The sequence below is a fragment of the Pongo abelii genome, chromosome 9 (genome assembly GCF_028885655.2).
Source record: "Pongo abelii isolate AG06213 chromosome 9, NHGRI_mPonAbe1-v2.0_pri, whole genome shotgun sequence".
Taxonomy (NCBI): Eukaryota; Metazoa; Chordata; class Mammalia; order Primates; family Hominidae; genus Pongo; species Pongo abelii.
The window spans coordinates 25,910,502-25,928,681 of record NC_071994.2 but is presented as its reverse complement, the minus strand read 5'-3'; the positions used below and the strand labels follow the sequence as shown (position 1 = coordinate 25,928,681).

Sequence of the window (18,180 nt, the reverse complement as noted above, 5' to 3'; positions counted from 1 at the left end):
TGTTTCTACACTGAAGTAGTATACTATAGATATGTCAAGGAAAACCATCACCATTAACCCCCTTCAACTTCCAACTGAGATAAGAATTTATATACAACACAGAAAAGCTTTTTATGACAATTTCATAAAAATGCTAAAGATTAGGTAGGGCTTCCCACACACTTCAGATGAGAACAAGGAAACATTTCTAAAAGAAAGTGAACAAAAGATTTATTTTTTTAACCACTCTCAAGTCTGAGAATCAACATTTCCACCAGGTTGGCTTTTTCTAATACAAATGTAAGAGGAGACAGATTGAAATGCCAAACTGAATTGCTCAGTGTTTCAGAAAAAGTTGTTTCTCACAGGCAGCCTCAACTCAAAACACATAGGATATCTTCTGAAAAATTTCAAAATGTTGGGTTGCGGAGTTCTAAAATTAATCAAAAAAGTCTAATATTCCAACACAACAAGAGTGACCTACAAAAAGCCTCCTCCATTTTCTGTTAGGGCTCTTGCAGCATCCTCTGAAAGCTCAAAAAAATCACCTTGAAGAGCTGTAACTTTGCTCACAGCTTTCCTCCTGTATCTACTGTGACCTTAACCACTTGCTTTAGAATTATTCTGCTATTTTCAAATGCCCTTTGAGTGCCCCAGGCCCTACCACTTTGATATGCAAAATTTAGCCAATTTAGGCTTTGCAAGGATACAGTTTTGAATCCCTTGCTCCAAAGCCTGAGGATCTTAGTGTATCAGAGAGAAGACAAATAGACATAGACCTCAGGTTTTTCCATCTTCTTTAACTATTACTGCTAATAATATTTATGGACTATTTGGGGTTTTCCCTGTATAATCTCAATCCTCACAACCAAGGAGAATACTGTCATTGTCACCACCATTTATCCTAAGAATGTTAACGTAATGTAATGAGAACAGAATTAGAACCCTAGCTGTCTGACTCTAGAGCCTTTCCTATTATCTTATACCTACATTATAAGTACATATGATGCTATACACTATATATATATTTTTTCTGATATATAGTATAATGTATAGATTAGCATAAAGTATAATGTATAGCATGTATTCCTTATAAGCATATTTAATATGCTTAAAATGCCAGTACCAAGTCCTCCTTTCTTCTTCCCAAATGGATCCACAACATTCTATGCGTTATTGTTTCAGTCAAAGGAGCCTAAAGGACTTAAGACTGTGGTTTTCAATTCTGGATGCCAATTTACAATCACATGGGGAGATTTTAAAAAGTTGTTATGCCCTGTTCTAGCCTGGAAGACTCTGATTTCCATGTTCTGGGGTAACGTCTGGACATCAGTCTTTTTTTAAAAATTCCTCTCTCCCTCTCCCCTTAGTGATTATAAAGATCCAGGGGGCTGAAAAACTGTTGCTCTGAGCCAATTAGTATAATCTCATCTATTATAAACTGAATATCTTCCCCACCCAGAAATTCATTTATTGAAACTCTAACCCCTGAAGTGTTCATGGAGATAATGGCTTTAAGGAGGCAATTAAGGCTAAACGAAGAAAAAAGAGTAGGGCCTTAATTTCAAAGGACTAGTGTCTTTATAAGAAGAGGAATAGACACAAAAGATCTCTCCCTCCCGCCCATCTCCTCCACTGCCACTTTCCCTCTCCCTCTCTTTTTCCCTCTCCCTCTCTTTTTCCCTCTCCCTCTTGATTTTTCTCTGTGCATGCACAAAGCAAAGACCCTGTGTGAAAACACCTGGAAGACAGCAAGCCAAGAAGTGAGGCTTCACCTGAAACTATTCCTGCTCCTACCGTGATCTCGGACTTCCAGCTTTGAGAGCTGTGAGAAAATACATTTCTGTTGTTTAAGCCACCCACTCTGTAGTATTTTGTTTTGGCAGCCTCAGCAGGCTAATATAGATTTTAGTACTGTGAAGTGGGGTGCTGATTTAACAAATACCCAAAAGTGTAGAAGTGGCTTTGACCCTGGGTGGCGGGTAAAAGCTGGGAGAAATTTGAAGTCCAGGTTAGTAAAAGCCTAGATTGTCTTAAGAGACCAGTAGCAGAAATATGTACATTAAGGTGATTTTGGTGAGTGCTCAACATGAAAACAGGAGAGCTGGAGAGAAAGTATCACCTTAGAGAAGACATGTATCACTAGGAACACAATGTTGGTAGAAATATGAACATTAAAGGTGCTTCTGGGAGGTCTCAGACACAAATCAGGAACATGCTGTTAGAAACTGGAAAGAAGGCAATCATGTAATAAAGTGGCTAAGAATTTGGCTAAATTGTGTTCTAGTGTTTTGTGGAAGGTGGGACTTGTGAGTGATAAAATTAGTTATTCAGTTGAGATTTCATAAAATTGTTGAAGTTACGGCTTAGTTTCCTTTTACTGCTTATAGTAAAATGAGAGAGGAAAGAGATAGATTGAAGAAGTTATTTAGCAAAAAGAAAACAGGACTTGAAGATTTCAATAATTCTCTGCCTATGCATGTTGCCAAAAAATGAGAAAGTGTGCTCTGGATGAAACGCATAGGGTGAGGCTGGACAATTCATAAATTACTCTCCAAAGGATTACCCACAGAATTTAATCAGCTGTCTTAACTGAAGCCAGAAATAGCAATGGGATTATACCAGCAGAAATACCTCCCACAGGGGCTATCAGGAGTAGAAACAATGCAACAGAATAAAAGAAAGCTGTCAGGCTTCAGAGATCCTACAGGATGGGACAACAGGGCTACCTGATTGGGAACATGTGCTCCTCTACAAGAAAATGGAAGAATGGTCCCAAAGACAATTCAGAGATTATCTGGGCTGCTATTCCTACCATAAACCAAGCAGACAAGTCTGTTTTCTCCTCAGCTTCAGAGGATGGAGCCACCTCCTTGGTTTTAGTGGGCCAGGATGATGCACTGGCCAGTGCCTCAAGGACAAGGCCACTGCTCAGGGTCCTGGGGGTAGGGCACCCCACAGAACTGAGGGTGCAGGGTCACCATGGAGAGCTGAGAAGGTGGGGCTGCTGCAACCCCCGTGGGTTTGGAGTGCAGAGAGGCCAGCCAGAGAGGATTATTCTCAAGCCTTAAGACCAAAGGAATAGACATAGGGGCCTATTAGAAGGGGAAAGGTGAGAGGAGAAAGAGGTTCAGAAAGAAAAAAAAAAAAAACCTGTTAGGTACTAAGCATAGTGTTTTGGTGATGATAATCTGTACACTAAACCCCTGAGTCACAAGTTTACCTATATAACCAACCTGCACATGTATCCCTGAACCTAAAATAAAAGTTAAAATACTAAATGTATACTAATATTAAATATACATAAATATTAAATATATATTAATTATTTGTAAAGATCAAATAAAATTTGCCTTGCTAGATTTTTGACTTGTTTGGGACCTGCCACTCTTTCTTCTTTCTGATTTCTCCCTTTGGGAATGTGATTGTCTAAATTATTCCTGTCTCACCATTGTATTTTAGAAACACAAAACCTGTAGTTTCACAGGTTCACAGTAGGAGAGGATTATTAGTATGAATCATACCTCAGGTCTAATCTATATTTGATTTAGATAAGACTTTGGATTTAGAATTAGCCAGGCGCCTGTAATCCCAGCTACTCGGGAGGCTGAGGCAGGGGAATTGCTTGAATCTAGGAGGCTGAGATTGCAGTGAGCTGAGATTGCACCACTGCACTCCAGCCTGGGCAACAGAGTGAGACTCTGTCTCAAAAAAAATAAATAAATAAAGAGGAAAAAAAAGACTTTGGATTTGGAATTGATGCTAGAATGGAACAAGACTTTTGGGACTATTGGGAGGGGGTGAATGTATTTTGCATGCAAGAGGAGCATAAATTCTGGGAAGACAGAAGGTAAAATGTTTTGGACTGAATTGTGTCCTCCCAAAATTCATGTATTGAAGCCTTAACCCACAATATGATTGTATCTAGTAATAGGGTTTAAAAGGGGGTAATTAAGGTTAAAAGATGTCTTAGGAATGGGGCTTCAATCAGATAGGACTGGTGTCACTGTAAGAAGACTAAGAGACACCAGATATTCTTTCTCTCTCTGCATGCACACAGAGGAAAGGCCATGTGAGGATTCAGTGAGAAAGCAGGTATCTGCAAGCCAGAAAGAGAGGCCTCACTTGAAACCAACCCTGTTGGCACCTTGGTTTTGGATTTCCAGCCTCCAGAACTGTGAGAATATAAATAAATTTCTGTTAAGCTACCCAGTCTGTGGTATTTTGTTACAGTAGCCCAAGCAGACAAACACCAACCGATAGTACCGTTATAATTGATAGGGTTTGAGTGTGTCTTCACCCAAATTCTCATCTTGAATTGTAGCTCTCATAATTCCCACATGTGGGAGGGACCTGTGGGAGATAACTGAATCATGGGGGCGGTTTTCCCCATACTGTTCTCCTGGTATTGAATAAGTCTCACGAGATCTGATAGTTTTACAAGGGTTTTCTCCTTTCGTTTGGCTCTCATCCTCTTGCCTGCCACCGTGTAAGACATGCCTTTCTCTTTCTGCCATGATTGTGAGCCCTCCCCAGCCACACTGAACTGTGAGTCCATTAAACCTCTTTTTCTTTATAAATTACCCAGTCTTGGGTGTGTCTTTATCAACAGCATGAAAATGGACCAATACAATGATCCTTTGGTCATAATGGTTATTGTGGGCCATGGCTTGGTAAAGATATCTAGTACCTGAACGTGAACATAAGGCTCTAAATCCAGATATTGTTGGCATCTATTTCTCTGCTCTTCAATAAACTAGCCTAAGAACAGAGCCAAAACAGAAGCAAAAGAGCTTCATAATCTGCGGAAAGAAACTGAACTTCACAGTTTATCATTCACATACATTTAAATCAGCAGTCCGCAATCTTTTTGGTACCAGGGACTGGTTTCAGGGAAGGTAATTCTTCCACTGATGGGGGTTGGGGGTGGATGGTTTGGGGATAAAACTGCTTTACCTTAGATCACTGGGCATTAGTTAGAGTCTCATAAGGAACACACAACCTAGATCCCTCACATATGCAGTTCACAGCAGCGTTGGCCCTCCTATAAGAATCTAATGCCACAGCTGATCTGACAGGAGGCAGAGCTCTGGCAGTAATGCTCACTTGCCTGTCACACACCTCCTGCTGTGCAGCCTAGTTCTTAACAGGCCACGAACCAGTACAAGTCTGTGGCCCCAGGAGTTGGGGCCCCCTGGTTTAAATGATAGAAAGAAGCTATATTTAGAAAAGACTGGAGATGGTATTCTAATAATAGGAGTTATAAAATTTTTATGAATTACTCCATGGCAGGGTGAAGAGCAGACTGCTATCATCCCCTAGTGAATGCTATGGAATCCATACAATCTCCCCAATTGCAAAGAGGCCAACTAACTTTTTTTATTTATTTATTTTTATTTTTGTATTATACTTTAAGTTATAGGGTACATGTGCACAACTTGCAGGTTTGTTATGTATGTATACACGTGCCATGTTGGTGTGCTGCACCCATTAACTCATCATTTACATTAGGTATGTCTCCTAATGCTATCCCTCCCCGCACCCCCCATCCCACAACAGGCCCCAGTGTGTGATGTTCCCCTTCTTGTATCCAAGTGTTCTCACTGTTCAATTCCCACCTATGAGTGAGAACACGTGGTGTTTGGTTTTTTGTCCTTGCGATAGTTTGCTGAGAATGATGGTTTCCAGCTTCATCCATGCCCCTACAAAGGACATGAAGTCATCATTTTTTATGGCTGCATAGTATTCCATGGTGTATATGTGCCACATTTTCTTAATCCAGTCTGTTGGACATTTGAGTGGGTTCCAAGTCTTTGCTATTGTGAGTAGTGCTGCAATAAACATACGTGTGCATGTGTCTTTATAGCAGCATGATTTATAGTCCTTTGGGTATATACCGAGTAATAGGATGGCTGGGTCTAATGGTATTTCTAGTTCTAGATCCCTGAGGAATCACCACACTGACTTCCACAATGGTTGAACTAGTTTACAGTCCCACCAACAGTGTAAAAGTGTTCCTAATTCTCCACATCCTCTCCAGCACTTGTTATTTCCTGACTTTTTAATGATCAGGGCCAACTAATTTTTATATTTTTGTTTGCTTAGTTTATTTAAGATGTGTACAAAGTGTGTGACTGTGAGGAGTGGAAGGGAATGGGGAAGAAGTTATAAGGTCCTGGCATCAGAGACAATATTGAAAGTTTGAAGAAGGCATAGTCTTCCTTTTCACAACAACTTTTTTTCCTAATCAATATTATTTTTATCTTGGGCTTTCCCAGTGAGCTATATAATGTTCTGAAAATACATGTAAAGAAAATAAAACATAAAGATAGCTACTGTGTTAAGAAATTAATCAAGGCTGCAAGACAGTGATGATTCAACTTTCATAACAAAAGGTAAAGCTGAATATCTTTCCAATAATCTGATTACGCTTAAACACAACGCCTTTTAAAATTACTTTTTGCTTCAACTTCTATTTTTAAGTTCAGGGGTACATGTGCAACATGTGCAGGTTTGTTACATAGGTAAACATGTGCCATGGTGGTTTGCTGCACAGATCAATCCATCACTTAGGTATTAAGCTCAGCATACATTAGCTAGTCTTTCTGATGTTCTCCTTCTTCCCACCCCTCCCCTCGACAGGCCCCAGCGTGTGTTGTTCCCCGCCAGATGTCCATGTATTCTCACCATTCAGCTCCCACTTATAAGTGAGAACATCCAGTGTTTGGTTTCCTGTCCCTGCAGTACTTTGCTGAGAATAATGGCTTCCATTTACGGAAGCTCCATTTATGTCCCTGCAAAGGACATGATATTGAGCTCCATTTATGTCCCCGCAAAGGACATGATCTCATTCCTTTTCGTGACTGCATAGTATTCCATGGTGTATATATGTGCCACATTTTCTTCATCCAGTCTATCACTGATGGGCATTTAGGTTGATTCCATGTACATAACACATTGAAACACATGGCTAAGCTAAAACGTAAGGCTTTAAAAAGTTGTTACACTGAATTCAATCTTTGTTCTGCTAAGAGGTAGGTTTATGACCTGGGACCTTTTGTTTCCTTCTCTGTGTAATAAAGGTAATAAAGTTTACCTCCTATAATTTTTGGAGGATTAAATATGCTAACATATTAGAAGTTTCTAGAATAGTGCTAGAATAGGGGCATCATAAAAGTTATTTGATTTTCTTACTTCCTTTCTCAATTCTTGTGTTTATACTTTGGTTACTAAAAAGTTAAAATCACTCTGAATGTTAATTTCCACGTGTTATAAACTAAACAGTATAAACATTTCTAATAGGTTTATTATGGGGTATATGTTAATTACTCCATGAAATGATGTGATAATATATCAAGTCCTATGATAGTGTTTATTTTGTATAAAATTATGCAGAGAAATGGACATTAATGCCCACCTGGGGACCTTTTCTCAGACAAATGTCTTCCTTTTATAAGTAGCTGAGGGGCTGAAGAGATGAAAAGTGACAGAAAAAGTGTTAGCAAACTCGTTTTAATGTACTTTAAGCATCCATCACTAACCAACAGGTAATATAACTGCATGTCTAGGTTTACTCCTTGAATCTTCTCTACCACATAGTGAATGGGTCACAGCAAAAGATTTAGTGCTACAAATTTAGAGTGATCACATTACATTTTTTGAGCAGGAAAGTTTCTAGCTCTCAAACTTATACAAGATTAAATCATAAGAGACATCACATGTTAGAGAGTTAATAGATCCATGCATGTTATAACAGATAAAGTGCAGGATAAATATGCACTTCCATACACACACTCAGCACCCTTTACATTTATCTTCTCTTTGAATTACTCCAGGGCTATCCCAACATCCTTAATGAAATCAGACATAGACTGAATTACATTCTTTCAAAACTGGAGCAATCACACATCAACTTACATCAAGTTCCTTCCTTGCAGATCCAACTGGTGCATTACAGAACTCACATTTTGACCTCCATTTGTTATTCTCATTTGTTCATTCTGCTATAAAATTGATTTGATCTCATTATAATATCCTTTAAAGTACTAAATCTTTCATTAGTAAAAAGACACATGAAGCTTTTGGACTAAGCTGTTTTCCCATTTTTCTATTCTGGTCTGTCAGAATTTGTCATCTGCAAGTCTGTGAATTACTTGCCTGCCATATTTAGCTAGGAGAAGCCTTGAAATCTGTTTTCAATCAGAAAAATATTGACAGCCACACTTCCCTCCAAATAAGAAGAATATGAAGGACATCTTCAATCATCATTGGCAGTCTACTCAGAATGAGTTAAGACAACAGCAGTGACCCATGTGAGAAGAAAATCGCCTCTACTGTTGCCAGGCTGCCAGTGACGCCCTGAAGTACACTTCCAGGTCCTAGAAAACTGATCAGATGTGTGTCAATGACCACAAACACCTTGCTTGGTTCTTAAACAATAAAAATGAAAAAGAGAAAAAACATATAATAATGGCTGGCAACTACCTACACTTAAAAATATACATGCAGGCGCGGTGGCTCACGCCTGTAATTCCAGCACTTTGGGAGGCCAAGGTGGGTGGATCATGAGGTCAGGAGATCGAGACTAACCTGGCTAACACAGTGAAACCCCATCTGTACTAAAAATACAAAAAAAAAAAAAAAAAAAAATTAGCCGGGAGTGGTGGCGGGCGCCTGTAGTCCGAGCTACTCGGTAGGCTGAGGCAGGAGAATGGCTTAATCCCGGGAGGCGGAGCTTGCAGTGAGCTGAGATCACCCCACTGCACTCCAGCCTGGGTGACAGAGCCAGACTGCATCTCAAAAAAAAAAAAAAAAAATATATATATATATATATATATACACACACACACACACACACACATATATATACACACATATATATGTATATATATATAAATGCTTAAGTAAATTGTGGTTCACTTAGCTAAAATATACTCTGAAGTCATTAAAAATAGAAATGTTTATAAAGAATGTTTAACATGAAGAGCTTATGATGAATTGTTTAGTCATAATTTTCCCCTTCATTTCCTATGTTCATTCTCAATTTCTATTTTTTATTCATATATATATATATATATAACATTTTGTATAACAGGTTTACTGAGATATAATTTATATGCAAAAAATCACACTTTCTAAGTGTAAAGTTCAGTGGTTTTTAGAAACTTTACAGAATTGTGCAATAATCACCCATATCTAATTTTAGAACATACTATCACTTGAAAAAAATTTTAAAAAATACCGGCCAGGAGTGGTGGCTCACGCCTGTAACCCCAGCACCTTGGGAGGCCAAGGTGGGTGGATCACCTGAAGTCATAAGTTCAAGACCAGCCTGGCCAACATGGGGAAACCCTGTCTCTACTAAAAATACAAAAAGTAGCTGGACGTGGTGGTGCATGCCTGTAATCCCAGCTACCTGGGAGGCTGAGGCACGAGAATTGCTTGAACCCATGATGGGGAGGTTGCAGTGAGCTGAGATCATACCACTGCACTCCAGCCTGGGTGACAGAGCGCAACTCCATCTCAAAAAAAAAAAAAAAAAAAAAAAAATTCCATCCACATTGACAATGTTTCCACAATCTCCTTGTCTCCTAACCCTGAAAACCACTAATCTACTTTTTTATTTCTGTGAATTTACCTATGTTTGGCATTTCTTACAAATGGAATAATAATATGTAGCCTTTTGTCTCTGGCTTCTTTCACTGAGTATAATGTTTTTACATTTGATCCATGCTATAGCCTGTATCAGTACTTTCTATTGTATAGATGTATCATATTTTGTATATCCATTCATCTCTCGATAGAAATTTGAGTTATTTCCACTTTGGGGCTATTATAAATGATGCTGCCATAAACATTTATGTATAAGTTTTTGTGTGGACCTATGTTTTTATTTTGGGGGACATATGCTTAGGAGTAGAATGCCTGGCCTATGCTAACTCTACATCTAACATTTTGAGGAACTGCTGAACTGCTTTCCAAAGTGGCTGCTTTGGTCTCAAGCCTACCTTGTATATAGCTGAAACAAAGCACACACACAGAAACACAAAATCTTATTTAATAAAGGTTTCTTACATTACCTAATTTTGGCATACTGTAACTGTGAAGGCTACAGATATTTTACCTTCTTAAAGAAGCAAATGTCTGAGCTATGGCATTGCCCTTTTATTGCAGCAAGACTTAGTCCTTGCAATTGTTGCAACTGTTCGTTTTAAAAAAGACTCACTTACCCATCACCATTGTAAATTTAAACAAAATTGAAGAACAGAGAAAGATCTGAAACATTACAGGGAATTTAGGACACAGACACAATAGAGCAGTGAGTGGATAAGTGAAATGACCACTAAGCAATCAACACTAACTTTGCATTTTAATGTCAAGAAAGAAAAACGACATTGAGATAAACAACTCTGAGAACAGTAAATGTCCCAAATTAAGAGTTTAAAAATAGACTTCAGGATAAAAATGACATTTTTCCCTTTAATTACATTCTTAAGAAAAAAAAAAAAGATAGGTAGAAACTGAAAATAGATTTCACTAACTGCTAGCTTTTCTAACAGCCTAGTGTGTGAAAATCCAGCTGTTCTTTTCTGCTTCATACATAGCAGCAATAATGGTAAAGACGATGCCTTCCTTATTTGCTGACAGTTGTGTTGATGATGCAGGAGGCAAAATAGCATTTCTCTTCTGGGCAATGTTAATTATGGAGTGCTGACAGGAGTTCAAAAATAAATCCAGATTCTTCAAGTTAATGCCCCACATCAATATAGTGTGAAAAATATAATACACTGACAAGTATGAGAAAAGTGTAGATTTTGCATGATCTCCTCTTTCTCAATAAGTAAAAAGATTCAGAGTGAATTCAAAAACTAAAAATAATAAACTATAAAAGAAAAACAATTTAGATACCTATCTATGTTTTTAATTTATATTGCTCACTTGATTCTTTAAAGCTGAAAGAATAATCAAACTTACACTCTTTTTTTTTAGATGATACGACCAAGGCTCCGAGAAATTAAAAGAAACGGGTCATGAGTGGAAGAATACAAATTTTATTCCAGATTTTTATCTCTTCATCTGATACTACAACATCCCTATTTTTCAGGCCAAATTTCTTAACACAGCCCATCAATTTTAAAGTGATTTATATGGACAGTGAGTTTGGATTTCCAAAATTTTGGCCATATAACGAATGGACTATAACAACACCACGTAGTTCTTCAGACAGTGCACATGTTCTGTTAGAAATTAATTAATGACACTAACTTAAAATGGAACACTTGAATTTTCTTTCTAGTATTTAGCAACTATCTGGTAACTATTGTCAAAATATGTAGAAGCTTCAATAAATATTAATCTCCACTATAATTTTTAAAGCAGGACTTCAATATACGTATTATCTGAATACTTTAAAAATAAAGAAACCAAGAGGAATACCCCTTAAGCAACTTGCCCAAGGTCAAACAAGAAAATAAATGTTTATATTTTATACTCAAGTCTATCTGAACACAAAGCCCTGCTTTTCAATAATGCTAGCTTGAGAAAAAGTATTTAGGCTTTAAAAATGCTGTGGTCCTTTGAACCAGTAATTTTGTTTAGAACTGTATTCTAAAAATAGAATAAAGAACATGTACTATGACTTAGCTATAAGAATCTTTATATTAATATTGGCTATAGTGCCAAAAATTGGAATCAACTAGTGATGAAAAGGACTTGATTAAATTAATTGTGTTGGGAGATGGTGGCGGTGGATGATGGGAGGTTGCTTGTTGGCTGCAAGGTGCATTGCTCCAGTGATGAATACGTTAAAGACCCTGACTTCATTACAATGCAATAAATTGATGGAGCAATATTGCACTTCCACCCTGCATAAAAAAAATTTAAAAACTAAATTGCATTATGTTCACATAGCGGAATAGTATGCAACCATTAAAAATGCTGTAGAAAAATATCTATAGGAAAAATAATCCTAGCACACATAATCTTCTTAGTGAATTCCACTTAGCCTGCAAAGTTTAATCAAATGTTATTTTGGTGATATGTGTTTTCATCCAAATAAAATGAAGCCTACTCTCCTCTTTGCTCCCACAGGTCTACACATATGGCATATGGTATTATACTTAATTATTTGGGTATGTGTTTTCCCTTACAGACTATGACTTCCTTAAGGTCAAAAAAAAAAAAAAAAAAAAAAAAAAACTTTGCCTCGCCCATATCTAACACAGTGTATAGTGCATAGTTAAGAGGAGACAGTCAATAAACATCCACTGCAAAAATAAGTGAACAATCCTTGTCAGTATGTTCAACTTATTTTACTTAAGAATCATATAGGAAGTGATCACATATCTATGGTTTACTGGGGAAAACTTTCCTGCTTTCGTACAATGAGAATAAACAAACCCCTTCATTCTAGTTACCTTTGATTCTGCCTTGCTGCCTTAAAGACAGAAATAGGTAATAATCTCAGCACACCTGTGATGCACTCACTGCACCTGACCCCGTGATGCAACAGTCTGGCAACGGCCTGAGCTAAGGCAGGGATTTTAATGTGAATTTTATATATTTCTGTAGAATATAGCAATAGCCTTCATACAATATATCTGTGAAAATTATCTTCAAAAAATTTTGTAGATGTCTACTTTATGTGTATTTTCTAAGGGTAGAGTTCTTTAGCTATATGTTCAGAAAGCCATTGGTCAAAAAAGTTTAAAGAATAATAACAGATTCTATGTTGTTTTCAACATATTACTATGACCCCAAATCATCTTAACTTTCATATGCATATGCATATGTCACTTTTTTTTTTTTTTTTTTGAGACGGAGTCTTGCTCTGTCACCCAGACTGGAGTGCAGTGTTGCGATCTCGGCGCACTGCAAGCTCTGCCTCCCGGATTCACGCCATTCTCCTGCCTCAGCCTCCTAAGTAGCTGGGACTACAGGCTCCTGCCACCACGCCCGGCTAATTTTGTGTGTGTGTGTGTTTAGTAGAGATGGGGTTTCACTGTGTTAGCCAGGATGGTCTCAATCTCCTGACCTCATGATCCGCCCACCTCGGCCTCCCAAAGTGCTGGGATTACAGGCTTGAGCCACCGCGCCCGGCCACATATGTCACTTATTAAGTCAAATTTTCTTTGTTTTGTTTTCATTTTTGAGACTGGGGTGAGCTGACTTCTTATCAAAGCCCATTAAAATGTAGTTAATTATGGGTAGCTTCGTTCATTATTCTTTTCTGTAGACATTATAGTACAGACACAAGTACTCCCCACAATATTACAAAAATTCCTCTGGGGATGAGAAAAGAGAGTTGCTACGTGCAGTTAAGTGAGGATGAAGATACTTTTCACCCTTGGCATCTGCACAGTCAGTATTTTCAAATTACCTAAAGAAAGTCAGAGAGCGGGTCATTGGGAAGAAAGTCAAATGCATAAGGGCCAGGAAAACAAAAAGAGCAAGAGAGGAAGTTTACAGAAGCCAAAATTAGAAGACTGCCTTCAACTAATGCTGAAGAAATCTTCACACATTCTTGAAGTCCAGTCAAGTGTTTCTAGGTGTTTCTACATAAAGGTGTAGCTGTATTTAGAGCTGCTACATTTTCCATCGCCTGAAGGAATTTCCATTTACTTGCTATGGCACTTTTTTTTTTCTCTAGCAGGACCATCACACATTGTGGTTTAGCCCTGTGCCTACAACAATAGATTAGAAATTTTAGTTGGGAAAATCACCCGGTGTTGACCTTATTCAGCTCCCTCTGCTCAATCAGGTTTGTGTGCAGGGGATGAACCAGAAGAAGTTTCAGAGATGCAATTGGAGAATGTTCCCTCATCTACTGCACATGCCAGACAGAGGCTAGTACCAGTTTTAAAAATACTACAAAGGAAGCCTGAGCATTCTCAGAATTTGAAGACACATGAAGGATAATTGAAGGGATTCCACAAAGCCCAGTTTCAGTAAGACAGAACAGGCATCATAGGGACCTATATGTGTTTTTGTATTATTTGACCTGGCATTTTTTTAAATTAAAAGGCTAGTAGGGAGCCCCTTGAAGACTCTTTAAGATCACTAAATATGAAAGTTAAAAATCAGAGTTTATACTATTCCTGACTTGTATAAATTGCCTGAGGAAGGTGAAGATTTTTATGCATTAGGAGACAGGAATAATAGTAATAATGATGTTTCTTGAGAGCTTACTTTGTACCAGGCATGCTCTACATGCTTTACATGTACTAACTCACTGATTATTATACCAAAGTGAAAACTATTATTATTTTCTTTCTGTCAATGAGGAAACAAGACATAAGAATAAGAAGTAAGTTTTTCAAGGACATATAACTAGTAAGGAAGGGCTCATGCTCTTAAACAATATGAAATACCCCTCTCCAAGGGAGAGTTATGAAAATAGGAATCTCTCTGGTTATCTGCTGTGCAACATTCAACTTTTTTTGGGGGGGGGGGTGTTATCCAAAATAGTGGATAATCTCTAGAAAATAGCTTTTTTTTTTCAAATAATTATCCTCCAATATTAAACACACAGACATACACACAGACACACACACACACAATTCTACACATCTGAAAGTACTTCCAATCACAAGATTTTAAAAAATTTTACTTAGAATATATTGTCTATTTCACTGAGAAACAAATAGTTTGTGTGGAAACACAAGAAAAGATGATCACTTTTCCCATCTCATATTTATCTAATTTAATAAACATAACTAAAAGCAGATATGTTGATATCCCAAGAAAATTGAGATGATTTAATGGGTAATTTTTCATCAGAAGTCATATATTGGTTTATTTATTCAAATAACAAGAATTAATTTAACAACTACTTTGTTCTAGGCCAGTGTCTATGCACTGGGAATATATAGAAATGAATAAAACAGATTATGTCTCTGACTTTGTGAACTTGAGTTAAAGATGTTACTACTATTAAATTACTGATGATTTCTCTTGATTCAAGACATTCTGTATTTATTTATTTACTTTAACTTCTATTTTAAGTTCAGGGGTACAAATGTAAGTTTGTTACATAGGTAAGCTTGTGTAATGGAGGTTTGTGGTACAAATTATTTCATCACCCAGGTATTAAGCCTAGTACCCATTAGTTATTTTTTCTGATCTGCTTCCTCTTCCAACCCTCCACCTTCCGAAAGGACCCAGAGTGTGTTGTTCCCCTAATGTGCCCAAACAAATTTACAAAAAACAACCTCATAAAAAAGTGGGCAAAAAAATTTTTGCAACCTACTCATCTGACAAAGGGCTAATATCCAGAATCTACAATGAACTCCAACAAATTTACAAGAAAAAAACCACCCCATCAAAAAGTGGGCAAAGGACATGAACAGACACTTCTCAAAAGAAGACATTTATGCAGCCAAAAAACACAAGAAAAAATGCTCACCATCACTGGCCATCAGAGGAATGCAAATCAAAACCACAATGAGATACCATCTCACACCAGTTAGAATGGCAATCATTACAAAGTCAGGAAACAACAGGTGCTGGAGAGGATGTGGAGAAATAGGAACACTTTTACACTGTTGGTGGGACTGTAAACTAGTTCAACCATTGTGGAAGTCGGTGTGGCGATGTGGCGATTCCTCAGGGATCTAGAACTAGAAATACCATTTGACCCAACCATCCCATTACTAGGTATATATCCAAAGGACTATAAATCATGCTGCTATAAAGACACATGCACACGTATGTTTATTGAGGCACTATTCACAATAGCAAAGACTTGGAACCAACCCAAATGTCCAACAATGATAGACTGGATTAAGAAAATGTGGCACATATACACCATGGAATACTATGCAGCCATAAAAAAGGATGAGTTCATGTCCTTTATAGGGACATGGATGAAATTAGAAATCATCATTCTCAGTAAACTATCGCAAGAACAAAAAACCAAACACTGCATATTCTCACTCATAGGTGGGAATTGAACAATGAGAACACATGGACACAGGAAGGGGAACATCACACTCTGGGGACTGTTGTGGGGTGGGGGGAGGGGGGAGGGATAGCTTTAGGAGATATACCTAATGCTAAATGGCGAGTTAATGGGTGCAGCACACCAGCATGGCACATGTATACATATGTAACTAACCTGCACATTGTGCACATGTACCCTAAAACTTAAAGTATAATAATAATAAAATAAAAAAATAAATAAATAAAAAGTGGGCAAAGGACATGGACACTTTTCAAAAGAAGACATACGTGCGGCCAACCATCATATGAAAAAAAAAAAAACCTCAATATCACTGATTATTAGAGAACTGAAAATCAAAACACAATGAGATACCATTTAACACCAGTCAGAATGGCTATTATTACAAAGTCAAAAAATAGCAGATGCTGGCAAGGTTGTAAAGAAAAAGGAACTCTTATACATTGTTTATGGGAGTGTAAATTAGTTTAGCCATTGTAGAAGACAGTGTGGCAATTCCTCAAAGACATAAAGACAGAAATACCATTTGACCCAGCAATCCCATTACTAGATATATACCCAAAGGAGTATAAATCATTCTATTATAAAGACATACGCAGGAATAAGTTCATTGTATCACTATTTACAATAGCAAAGATATGGAATCAACCTAAATGCCCATTAATGATTGACTGGATAAGGACATTCTATATTGTTAAAGTTTATAAATCTATACATTTCAAATGGGAAGTATTGGAAAGAATAAATTTATACTTGCAAGATATACAAATAGAATTCCAGACAAGAAACCATAGGGCTCAACTGGCATAGAGACAAATTCTTAACATCATTAGTTCTAGTTTTAGAATCTCCTATAAATACCCACACAGAGGACAGAATGCATAGCATGAATTTGTACTTATTTCTTCTTCTAGGGCACGCTACATTTTAAGAACTGTCCACTCCAACACACATCCCAGTGAATAAGCATATCAATCTCATGGCTAACAACATATCTTTGGATGTTTCACAACCAAATTAAATCTCACCTTCTAAGGGAGCAGAGAGTAGAAGAATGGTGAATTACATGGGCTAGAAATAGGAGCTTGATACATAAGTATTTCAAATGATCAACTAGCAACAAGAGACAAAAACATACAACAGCAAAAGTTGGTACTGTAGATTACGATTCTACTTGAAATGTACATATGGTTGGTTAAATCCTCTTCTTATTGAAAATCACTTAAGGCTGGGCACTCTGGCACCATACTGTGGCACTTGAATAAAGGTTCTACCACTTAACAGCTGGTGATAGGCAAGGGTTACTCTGCCTGGGCTGGAGACCCAGCAGGCTGACTTTCCACACAGACAGCTGACACTTCCTCTCCCGCAAAGAGCAGGCTCATTTGAAAACTAAAATGCAGAAGATAGAAAAACTGGCAACAACTGAGTACTCAAGTCAGACATCTGATAGGATGCCAATGAAACGGACAGGGCTGAGGGCCAAGAATCCCCAACACCATATGACAACAAACATGAGACTTGGGCCCTGGACTCCGATCTCACCAAGGGATGGGTTACTGAGCTCTCTTGTTATAAATGCTGCGGTGGAAGATCAGGGATAGAAGTCACAATTCTTGTACATCACAGAACTGTAACAACAAAGTTTTGACCTTGGCCCCAATCTATCCCAGGGGAAGGTCTCATGCTTCTGCAACCAGGCGGCTTATAAGCCCCACATCTCAAGACTGGATCCTCTCCCATGACAGATATTTGCCTGCCAGATCCTTGTACAATTGGTATGGAGAAAGTGGCTCACCTGCTGCTACTCTGCCTCTGTAGTTTTTCCTCTCAAAAAAAGAAAGAATGCTGGTCCAGGCTGGTGTGTGTACTTTCAGGGCATTCACTCTTGATTACTCCACATTAGACGGTCTTGAACAGATTATTAATTCTCTGTGAGCCTCAGTATCCTCTTCATCAAATACGGATAATGACAGTAAACACTTCATTTGGTTTCTGTGAGGATTAAATGAGATAATCTATGTCAAATATTTATCAGAGCACTGGCACAGAGTGAACATTAAAAAATGCTCACTATGATTACAATTTATTATTTAATTCAAGGGGATTTTTCAATACATATAGGGGATTTTATCACATTTCGAAAAGAAATAAAAAATAAACCTGAGGTCTTTCATTAAGAGACATAGAGAGTCATTGTTCTATAGGCTATGACTCCATCGTTGATGTGAGGTTTATTTGAT

At 37.7% G+C, this 18,180-nt stretch overlaps 1 long non-coding RNA gene across 3 annotated transcripts in view; it reads right to left on the bottom strand.

Annotated features, from left to right (window-relative positions):
• Positions 1–18,180, bottom strand: part of LOC129047440 (uncharacterized) — a 1,160,145-nt gene that overhangs the window by 903,679 nt on the left and 238,286 nt on the right. For all 3 annotated transcript variants that reach the window (XR_010141853.1, XR_010141852.1, XR_010141851.1), the window contains exon 2: positions 17,736–17,932. This is a non-coding gene — a long non-coding RNA (uncharacterized LOC129047440). The remainder of the gene's footprint in view (positions 1–17,735; positions 17,933–18,180) is intronic.